We start from the raw sequence: 11,945 nt of genomic DNA, 5'->3' as shown, positions 1-11,945 counted from the left end.
TACCCTGGCACTCCTATTGCGATGTGAATGATACTCCCTGACGTCCAGTAAAAAAACAAAAATTCCCCACATGGGCAGTAAAGGGGCATCACGGGACGGGGGAAAACCCCGGGAAAAAGGCTCACCATCACCAGGATCCCCCCATCAAGACCCTAAAAACAGACAGACCCTTTTTGTCATTGTACCAAGAATCCTTCTTAATCACGCCCAATTTGGGGGAAATATGCATGGAGAAGGGATTCAATCTGAGAATCTTTTTAAGGGCCCCCGGGCCCTTTGAGGATGTGTTTGATGGATCATGTGTGGCATCCAGTTTATCATCCCTGGTGTCAATTTACAACTTTTAAAGAAACTTTTAAAGGTCTTACAAACTTTTAAAAGCTATTTTAAAATCTGAATTTATTAGCTTTTATTTGCTTTTTATCAACACCAACAACACTGACAGCAGAGAAAGAGCAGCCTGTATCAGCATTCAGTAGCTGAAATGGCTACATCTACTGCTACTTCGCTGCCCCACCAGCTGCTCCCCAATGTTCTCCTTAGGAAAGCAAACAAGAAATTTGCCAACCTTAAAGAAGACATCCACAAGCACTCGTCGAACTCTGTGAAAAAGACTCCCTGTTATCCAGCTTCATGGACATCGTGGCTAAGCACTCCTCAACGCTAGCCAAACTCAACACAACTTGTCAGTATACAGTTCAATGGGACCCTACTATTGGCCCTCAGAACTCCTGGTCAACCCTCAGCCCCCAGGAGCCCTGGACCGAGGTGGTAATCCATGGATGCAGGAAGAATATGGCCAGTGATCCCTCTCCTCAATTTTTGAACATTTCTAATTGCTTTGAGGCCCTGGTGGTGTCCTGACTGTCTGATGGATGACCCTGTGTCAGGAGACACTGCTAGCCAGGACCACAATACAGCAGCTGTCAATCCTGCTGATTTTCCACCTCTGGTTCCTGGCAGCACCATTTTTTTAAAAAGCAGACCCCACCCTTTAGAAAAATGAAGCCTCCCCCCAAAACCAGGAGGGTTCCAGTTTTACCCCATCAACTCGACCTGACTGTCCATCCACCTTCTCCCTACACAGACACCCAGCCCTTTGTCCATCCACTCCCCCATTCCCCTACTGCTCACACACTTAAAACCAACCCCCCCCATCCCCCAAAGCACAGGGGGCAATACCACACAATTCAAACATTTACCATGGGGAAACAAAACCTAGGACTGTTTCAGTTATTATTGATTATTATCTATTTTTGCCATCTAAGGTTTAAAAATAATTGGAAATTTTAAATTTTAAACCTTTATGTCCCCCTCCAACCTACGCCCAGAGATTTTTAAACAATCCATGCTTTTAAGCAAAATGCCCAAACAGCTGCCCCATGCAGGGGCACACGATGACTGGTCATATCCTCCCGCCTGTTGTAGTGTGCCTTGTCATGGATTGGGGCCCCGGCCCCTCTAGTGTGTTTTTTAAAATAGCAGTTTTAAACAGTGGTGACAACGGTGAGGAAATGCTACCTTACTCCTGAAGCGGCTGCAAATATTATCCAGGTTTCAGAGATCTCACCAGCGCCCTATGATTTTATTGTCCATGATTTTAATTACAAACTGAAGTCAGCGCTGGACTCAGTGGCAAAATAATTAAATCAAGACCTACACCACTGTAGAGTAATGAAGAACTTAAACATTTGAAAAAGAAGCGCGGGGTTCGAGAGGAGATGGAGAAAGCTAACAGTTCATTATGAAATATCACGGGAACACTTCAAAACAATTACACAATCAGACAGGCAAGAATTTTTCACTTCCACAAACTAATTACAGATAATAAAAACGACCCCAAATTCCTCTTCTCTACAATGATAAAAATTCAATCCTCCAAAATATCTAATTATGACCTCTGTGAGGACTTTGCAGATCACTTCAGAAGTAAAAACCAATAATATGATTTTACCTAAGGAAACACAGGAGAGCTTTGCCCTGGTTGATGCGGGAATGGTTGATTTTTCCTCCCAACTAAAGCCCACAATCTGCCTTTTGGAATTCCCACACTGTTTTTTTAAGGCATTTTTTGGATTCTTTGGGGAACAGTTGCTATACATAGTGAGTTACTCCCTTCAAACGGGTGTCTTTCCCACTTCCTTTAAGATGGCAGTGGTGAGGCCCCTTCTGAAGAAGAGTAATTTAGACACCAACACTTTTAATAACTTTTAATTGGCCAGTTTACAACTTACCATTTTTAAGTAAAATTTTTGAAAACATAGTTTTTAATTCAAGTTAAGGATTTTTTCCGTAAAAACAACATCTTAGAGAAGCATCAATCTGGTTTTATGATGAAACCACAGCACCAAGGGAGCTCTTTTAAATATTTTAAAAGGGTTAGGTGTTTTTTTAAAAAACAACAAATTCACAGCCCTGGTTTACTGGATTAAACCCCCCCTTTGTACATTAGACCATTCATTTTAAAAAACAATGGGGACCTGGTGGGCCCCTCTCTTACGTTCTTAACTGTTCATTCATTCTCTCATAGAAGCTTCTTTGTAAGTCTGGATACTAGGGCTGGGCGATACTGGGAATTTTGGTATCGATCTGATACCAAATAAATACGGCTAGTGTCGCTGATACCAATACCGATATTTTTTCTTGAAATGCCATGATTATTGAATAACTTTGTGATTTTCTCTTTAGTTTATTGATTATGATAAAATACAGGACAAATATTTAGGCAAATAAACTTGTGTTTCTTAACTAATTACAACATAAAGCAGTGTAACAGTATAAAATTTAAATAATTCCCCTTTTACTACACACAGTTAAAAAAAAAGTTAAAAAAGTCATTAGTGCAAAATGACAAAAAGGAACAATGAAACAAAAATATAAATATAACAATGTAAACATCACAACAGCAATGGAAAATAAAGTCAGCAACAGTAGTCAGTTGAACATGATAAGTAAACAAAAGCAACAATGTAATAATAAAGATAAAAAAGGACTCAGAGAGAGAAATGTTGGCTCATTAAATTTCCACCAAAGAAGAGAATCTGCATCTTGTGTAATTGTCTTCTCTTTTGAGTACCGACACATAATTCAATAACTGCATCAGTACCAGTTGTGCGATGCTGCTGTGATGCTAGGATTCGAGTGTCAAACTCTGTCCATATCCACCTTTTTCTCCAGGTATGGACGGAGAAGGTCCCGCCGTACACAGACTTGGAGTAAAGCTGCGCTCGTATGAACTCTGTGACGAGTACTTTGCTGAATGTATAGAAGAGAAACTGTGACAAAGTATCAGTCTCACACTAGTATTGATTGTACAATATCCCCTTGGTATCAATACACGATTTTTAGACGATACCCCCCACCCTACGGATCCCTTTTTTCCTCGGGAACCCTGAGATGGTGGGGGGTTCCCCAAGGGTCAATTCTAGGCCCAACTGTTTTTAACCTATAAATGCTTCTCCTGGGGGAAGGAGACAACTCAGTTCCATGTTTTGTGATTACCAGCTGTTCTTTTATGATGCCCCTTTTGATACACGGGGCCCGTTTATCTTTTTGAACTTAGTATGCAACCACGATGGCAGAAAACTTCCTGCAGCTCAACCAGGACAAAACAGGGGTTTTTATTTCATTGGTCCTGAATGCCAGAGAGAGAAACTTTTTACAAAACTACAGGATTTTAAGCCATCACAATCTGTAAAAAAAAATCTAGATATGATTTTTGACTGAGTTTAGTTTTATTCCACATATCAAAAACATAACAAAGAAAGGTTTTCACCATCTTAAGAATATAGCCAAGTCGTCGTTTCTCTCTCAGGCTAACATGGGGATGCTGCTTTTATCTCCTGTCATCTGGATTACTGCAATGCTCTGCTCTCTGGTTTTCCCAAAAAAATTATTTCCAATTTACAACTTTTAATAGTTTTTAAATGTCTGAATGGTCTTGGGCCATCACACTTGTCTGGACAACTTTTACCATATCAACCCTCACAAACCCTGAGGTCCTTCAGCACCGGCCTTTTAACAATATCACAAGTTTGACCTAAGACAGACAGGGAGGCGGCATTCAGTTATTATGGCTCCTGACTGGGAACAGTGCCAGAAACCCAGGGCTCAGAGATGTTGATACTTCTAAAAAGAGTCTCAAGACTCATCTTTTTAATCAGACTGTTACATGATTTTAATTGTTATTAACTCTGTTTTATCACATTTGATAATTTTATTTCTTCCTGATTCTATTTTATCACAGTTGATTTTTATTTATGTCCTTAGTGTTTTATGTGGCTTATTTTAACATGGTTCATTTATTTACTTTTATAACGTATATTTACTGAGTAAAGGGTGTTTTAACTTATTTATTTTTATTCATTCATTTATCTATCTATTTATTTTCATTTCTAACCATTTTAGTCTTTTAGTTCTCCAGTATATTCTCGTGGGGCCCAGCCAAGCTTGGGGTTGTTCCTGACTGTCCATGGGGGTGCTGTCACATAGGCACCTTTGGCCTGGGTGGTTGGACACTCCGCACTTAGGTGTGGGGCCCACCTCCGCCCGGTTAGGGCAATCTTGTTGGGGCACCCCGTCCTTATAGGAGAGGGGGGGCTTCTTGACTTTTTTTCTTTTGTAATATTTTAATTACTATGTGTGTGAAGACTTTGTGTTGCATTTTCTGGGGAAAAAGGTGCTTAAAAATACAGTTTGGGGTGATAATGAGACAAAAAACTCATCTCTTTAGAACATTGTGTTTGTAAACTAAAAACTTGCCCAAACTTGTACCACCGGTTTGGGCGGGCCTGTCCTCCTCCCCACAGCGGGGGCTGAGGGGCTTTTTGAAATAAACAACAGTTCAACATCTCTGTCAAATTTTGTGTCCTGCACCCAACTTGACTACAGTTCAAGACAACAAATTAATGAAGCTGTACAAGTACCACAACACACAGAGAACATTGTCACTCTACCTACAGTGGCCCGGGTTTGTCAGTTTTGGGGTACGGGAGGGACCCCAAGGAACAGCTGGACTCTACTTTAGAGATTGGACGAGGAGAGGACAGTCGGGCAGAAAAAGACAGACTGTAGGGCACCAGAGAGGCTGGGACAGAGGTCACCTGGACACTGGCTCCTCCACTATTGTCGCTTCCTGTGAACATGTTACAAATGTGAAAGAGAGTAAGGAATTATTTTTATCCAACTATCTAATTGTCTTTTGAAATGATGAAAGTTCACACTTTTTAGACAAAGTTAAGCTTAAAGCTGATATTCATTAAAAACACTGACTAGACAGCAATCTAATCTATTTTGTATCACAAAACTGTCAGCTTGACTGTTGGTGAAAAATGAGCTACAGTTAAGAGTTCCTGGTCAAACTGTTGTCTCCTTGTCCACCTTGAGGTTGTACGAGGGTTGAGCACAGCAAGACAGAACCTCAGTCCATCATCACCCTGCACAGCCACTCATGACGTATTCCAGCCATGGGGCGCCTCCCCTGGGGGAAAGACAGCCTACACTCATGAGAATATATCGGACTCGCTCCTCTCCTCCAACAGAAGGCCCCTGCTGACCAGAGCCAGCGCATCTTAATAACCCTCAAGACCGTATGAGTACAGGGACACATGTCAGGAAGCCTCACTGTGTTTACTGTTTCTAATTCGCCCTGTACACAACAAATTTTTTCTGTCCAGTCACCTCCTTTTTTCCTTCCCCTCAGAAAATCTGGTCTGTCAATCTTTGCACTGAAATGACAACACAGCATCTCCAGAGGGAAAGACAAAAACACCCCAGTGGTTTTGTCCTTTGTTCTGAAAGGGGAGAGGGGAGACCATGTAGCCACATGATCCTTCACCTCCAGCTCCACCTCAATGCTTTCAGAGGAACTGACACAGAAACACAGGAGTTTAAAACACAAACAGAATTTTTCAAAGGTGGGGGATTAACTTATAAGTTGTTTCTGTACAAAATTGTTAATTTCTGCCCACTTGAGAAATATGTACAAAATAAGTAATATTTAAAACATGACTGTGCCCAACAATTGATGATTTTTTTAATTTGTATGAAATGCGAATTTATTAGCGCTTTGAATGTGAAAATGTGTGTTGAAAAATGTTACGAAATACAAACATTTTGTCATTTTGTTTTTTTACTCCTTTTTTTACAATCCGGGTTTATTCGGGGAAGTCGCAGACCACGCATTCTCCATTGTCGGGGTTAATGTTGTAATCGTTCCCCTTTCTGTGGTTATGATACAATATCTGTTAGATTTTAAAGGAAGATTGAAAGAGGAAATTAAAATCTTCATCCACATTAAACAGAGTAGAAACACCAAAACAAACATGTAAGAAAACTAATGGGTTAGTTACCTAATTAATGTGTCCTGTGACGATGATTTGGAATCAAACCCAGTAAATATATATTTTACAATGATACTGAAACTTGAGATCATTTGTTTCTTCAGTGTGTACGCTGACGTTTTATAACTCAACCGAGAATGGCATTACTAAAAAGGTTTTTCAAAAAAAAAAAAACATAATTTTTTGAATGTGAAATAAATATTAAAAGTTTCGTGAAAAGTTCGTGTAAGTAGGTTTTTAAACTACCTTATGCAACGGCCAGTGAAACCTGCTAAGAAAAAAATAAAAAATTATTAGACATTTTTTAAACAAAAAAAAAAAAAAGAAGAATAATGAAAAAGTTTCTCTGGTAACTATTTACTTTCATAGTGGAGTAATTCATTAAATAACTCGTTATGTTTTGGGAAAGTAACTAGTAAAAAATAATTCGTTTTTTAAAGTAATGTGCCCAACACTGCATATAACATACACACATTACCAAAGCACACATATCCTGCCCCATGAATAATCCGTAATGCTTTCTTTTGTTAAATGATTAGTGAATATATTGCACATATGTAATTATTGCCCCAGACTTCTTTTATTTAATACCGCAATGCATCTTGAAATTGTGGTTCGTACATGTTTTATTATTTTAAAAATTTGATTTCATTTACTCTTTCAGTACTAGCCCCCTACAATTGAATGTGTACTTACACGTTAGTTCTGTAATTGCCAAAATGTATCATTCTTGTTTTGCTCAGATTTAACAACAGTTCATTTCTGTCCAACCATGATTTTAATTTATTCAGTTCAGTACTGATCACTTGTGTTAAGGGTTTTAAGTCACTGCCAGAACAAATAATATTTGTGTCACCAGCAAATAAAACCATCTTCAATACTTTTGAAACCCTGCATCATAAAATAATATGTTATAAAAGTTTAGGGCCCAGCACTACCCCTGGGGGAGCCGCAAGGGAATGTCCAAAACATGAGAACAAGCGCACAAAACTTACAAACTTTACAACCTTCTGTTCATGAATAACTTCTTTCCCATCAAATGATTTCCCCCAAAATGCCAACCGGTGTCATTTCTTGAAAAATACCCGGGTTTTATTGGTAAAATGTTTTATTTTTTTGGGCACCTAAACCTGTTGTTTGAAAGAATTCAGTCCATGTTGTTTGTACAAAAAAATTTGTTTTTTAAAGCTTAAAATAGAACAAACCCCTCTACTCCCGATTGGTACACAATGGAAATTAAAAGCAGCTCAATGTCTAACTGTGTGCCCTTAAATCAAACTTCATTTTTTGGACAGTCAAACCCACCATTGTAACCTTTTTTAAAAACGCTGTTTTTGTCCATTTTTTCAAAAAAATCAAACCTAACCTGTTGAACCCCTTAAATAAATGTATGATGAAATCTTACCTCGAGGACAAATGTTATGACAAGTGAGTCCAGGACAGTTACTTTTTCTTGGGAATAGGTGAAGACAATTTAAGTTCACAAGCAAAAGGCTTCATGAACTCGACAAAGTGCTACTGAAAAGCGTAAATTTACCGTGAGAAAGTGCACAGTGTGGGTGGAAGTTTGCAAACCAAAACCCACTTGCTGTTCTTCTTTTCCTGACATCTGTGCCCACACTGAGCAGGGTACACACACACACACACACACACACACACACACACAAAAACACACACACACACACACACACACGCAGCACAGTAGCACATGAACGGGAGGCAGGGGGAGACAGAGAACTTGCTGAGACAGAAACTAAATGCATTAGAAAGGGTAAGGAAAATGAGTGAAAGTATATGGACACATTGTAATGTGCTGGATAGTACAAAGGCAGAGCGTAGATGTAAGTTAAAATTTTATACCAAGCAGGCACCACAAATAACTTGCACATGAACTGTCCATATTTGTTTTTGTATTTTGTCATACATCATTATATCATAATATATATTTTTGTTGGTGGCACAGTGTTGGTGTTGGTGGTCACTGGCGATTGTAAATTGGCCGTAGAGTGAGTGTGAAAGGTTGTCTGTCTCTCTGGTGTTAGCGTTGCACAGTGAGGCTTCCTGACATGTGTCTCCTGTACTCATACAGACGCGAGCTGAAACAAAAGAGCTGGAATTCCCACTACTACTTGGTGTCAGATTGTTTTTACCCCACAGATACAGACCCCCCTCCCACCACCACCACACACAATAGGTTTGAGCTCAAAACAGATATAAACACAGAATGATCTGTATTCAGTTATCACCGAGTAGATAGTATGGTGTAATGTTGATGAAGTAAAGGCTATAGGGTGGAGTAGATCTGCTTCTGTTTTATCAATCCTGAAGGTGAAGCCACTTTAATGAAACCCTCAGAGCCCCAGAGCATCTTTCTGCACACTGCAACCCAACAGTGCAAGAACACAAACAGCTGATTTCAACCACTACACTGTTAAAACAGCAGCTGAGCTGTTAGTATTTGTGAAGCACTTTGTGTTGCATTTTCTGTTTTACATTAAAGGTGCTATATAAATAAAGTTTGATTTGATTTGATTTGATTTGATTTGATTTGAGTTGAGTTGAGTTGAGTTGAGTTGATTTGAGTTGATTTGGTTTGAGTTGAGTTGAGTTGAGTTGAGTTGAGTTGACAGTCGGGCAGAAAAAGACAGACTGCAGGGCACCAGAGAGGCTGGGACAGAGGTCACCTGGACACCGGCTCCTCTACTGCCTGGGCTTGGAGGTTGAAGCCCATTGCACACATTTATTATCACATTCTTTATTGCTGCAGAAAACAATTGTATATAAATGTTTAATGTGCCATTTTTACATTGTTTCCATCTCCCTCTTATTTTTCAGTAAGCATTTCTCTTCATCGTTAGTTGATGTTAATGTTAAACCTGGGGCTTAATTTACACCCCACACATCTCAGATCTTCAGACCAGCTGCTTTCGGCTCAGAAGTTTTTTCTACTGTAGGATTTTTAATAGTGATAGTAAAAACGTTTTCACAAGCCTTCGTGTCCTTTCACTTGACACTTTAAGTTTCACTTTAACTTTTTTTGTATTTACTGAGATAAACCGACATAAACAGAAAAAAGTTTACTTGAGGACAAGCGATGACAGGACAGTTCCACTCCAGGTCTCTCTGATCAATATGACAGTGACTATAAAGCTCCAACAATTTACTGACAGTGGAGCCGCACACACAGCACTGGTGTAAACTCGGGTATGCTCAGGGTCACCAGATAGCTCCACCGACACAGCAACGCAAGATTGAGTAAAGATTGGAGTACAATTACGGGGGGCATTTATAAAATAACCCAAGCTTCACCACCAACACTGGGGACCTCCGCTAATTTCTAACAATCACTGAGGTCATCTGTAATCTAAATCCTGTGTGAATCGTCCATGTCTGTGATTTGTTAAGTAATGTTTTACTTTATTTTACAGATAACCTACCACAATTCTCGCAACACACGGGTCCTCGGATAAAACTGTGATTTCGGGGAGAGGTTTTTTTTTTTTTTTTTTTTTTTGGTGACTTTAGTTTGATTAGAAGTTGCTTTCTCTTGTGACTTAAGAATTATGAAGGATGTGCTATATTTCAAGGTTTGGACAGATGTTAGGATGTGAAGTCGAGATGTCACTGAACTATTCACCTGAATGACACCATTAACTCAATCATTATGTTTCTCATAAATTGGAGTTGATCTAACCCGCTAGGGGGTTTGGTAATTTTTTCCCCATGATCAAAAATATAAAGTATCAAAGAATATATATTATTTTTTATACCTTATAATTTTTAAAAATGAAATTTTAAACTGTTCGTGGAGCAGGTGGAAAGGGGGGGAGTATAAAAAAGGGGAGAACATGGATTTGAGTAAAAGACAGAGTTTGTTTATCCTGTGTGAATGGGCAACATGAAACACAGGCATCTAGGGTGCTAATCCCTCAACCTTATTATACAAATATTATTGGACTTGCTAACATATCAACTAACATTTGTTAAAAGGGATTATCAACTCTAATTGACTGAATTTATTCAGTTAGTTTAACGACAGCTGGCAGTCCTTTGCATCTCCATCCCCCTCCATGTCACACACACACACACACACACACACACTCACTCACTCACTACTGACAATAGGGAGACATGGCATGACACTGAGGATTGAGGAAGCACTATCTTTGGGGCCATACACACAAGAGCCAGCCAGACCGAAGGGACCCAGGGACAGCGCCCCCAGCAGCAGCCCGGTCACCGCTCCCAGCGGGGAGGTCCCCCCTAAGGTGACACTGGAGTTAAAGCTAAAAACTAAAAGGAAAGGATAAAAACCCTGAAAAGAAAAGGTAAATAGAGTGAACAGCTAAAAGAGGATGAAAATATATAAGATAATGAATAAAATAATACCAATGATAAGTAAAACAAATAAAATAATTTGAGTTTAATATCATTCTTAAAAACAGGATAGATAGATAGATAGATAGATCTCTGGCAGGTGGGGGCCATAGTAGCTAAATGCCACCTCACCATGGGTTTTAGTTCTTGTTTTTCGGTGGGGATGAAACCAGGTGGAGGACCTAAATAAATTTAAAAACTAGTAAAAAAACCCTTTAAAAAAATGGACCCTTTGAAGTATACGGGACCCAATGCAGGACTCTAAAACCGGTGAAATGTGCTCCCATCCTCTGGTCCACTCACCCTGTGCGGCTGAGTTCTGTAAAAACCGAAGTTTTTTAAAAAATACTCTTTAGGGGAACCCCCGGAGAGCGGGCATTTACAATAATTTAAATCAACAGGAGTAAAAGCATGCATCGCCCTCCATTTTAAACCCTGAGAGAAAAAACGGGGGGCCCCTCGGCTATATTCTAAGATGATAAAAACCTATTTTCATCATATTTTTGAATGTGAATAAAATCAAAAACATCAGTCAGAACCCCCAGATTTTTTACTGATTGTGTTGGTTTAAGATCTTATAGTTTTGGTAAAATTTTCTCTCTCTGGCCATCAGGACCTATAAATAAAGCCTCAGTTTTGTCCCTGTTGAGCTGTAGGAAATTTGCTTCTTCAGAAGGGGCTTCACCACCGCCGAGTTGAAGGCAGTAAGGAAGACACCGGTTTGAAGAGAACAATTCATGATGTTTAAAAACTGTTATTCAAAGAATCCATAAAATAATTTTAAAAGTGATGTGGGAATTGGATCTAAAAGGCTGGTTGTTGGGTTTACTTGGGAGAAAACTCGACCAAGTGTCCTTGCATAAAAGGGGGCAAAATCTCCGTTTTTCCTAGGCAAGGACAACGGTTCAGGGTGTCAACAGTTTAAAAACCCCTCTGGGGTAAAAGGCAGGATCTGATGTCCTTGACTTTGGTTCTGAAGTAGCCTGCAAAGTTCTGACAAAGCTCATCTGTTGGTGTCTTTTTTTTTTCATAATATTTTTAGGGGTTGTAAAAAGACACATCCATGTTAAAATTAAAAGAATACATTTAAACCCTTTTTTTTCCCCCCCTTTTAGAACACCAACAACCCTGCCTCACCCCCCAACTAGAAGTCACTTTTTGCTTAATCAATCAAAAAAACAAGAATAAAAAGTTTAGAGCAGACACAACTCTTCCCCTGCCCAAAAG

This window comes from Mugil cephalus, chromosome 9 (genome assembly GCF_022458985.1).
Source record: "Mugil cephalus isolate CIBA_MC_2020 chromosome 9, CIBA_Mcephalus_1.1, whole genome shotgun sequence".
Lineage (NCBI taxonomy): Eukaryota > Metazoa > Chordata > Actinopteri > Mugiliformes > Mugilidae > Mugil > Mugil cephalus.
Note: the sequence above shows the minus strand (reverse complement) of the source record.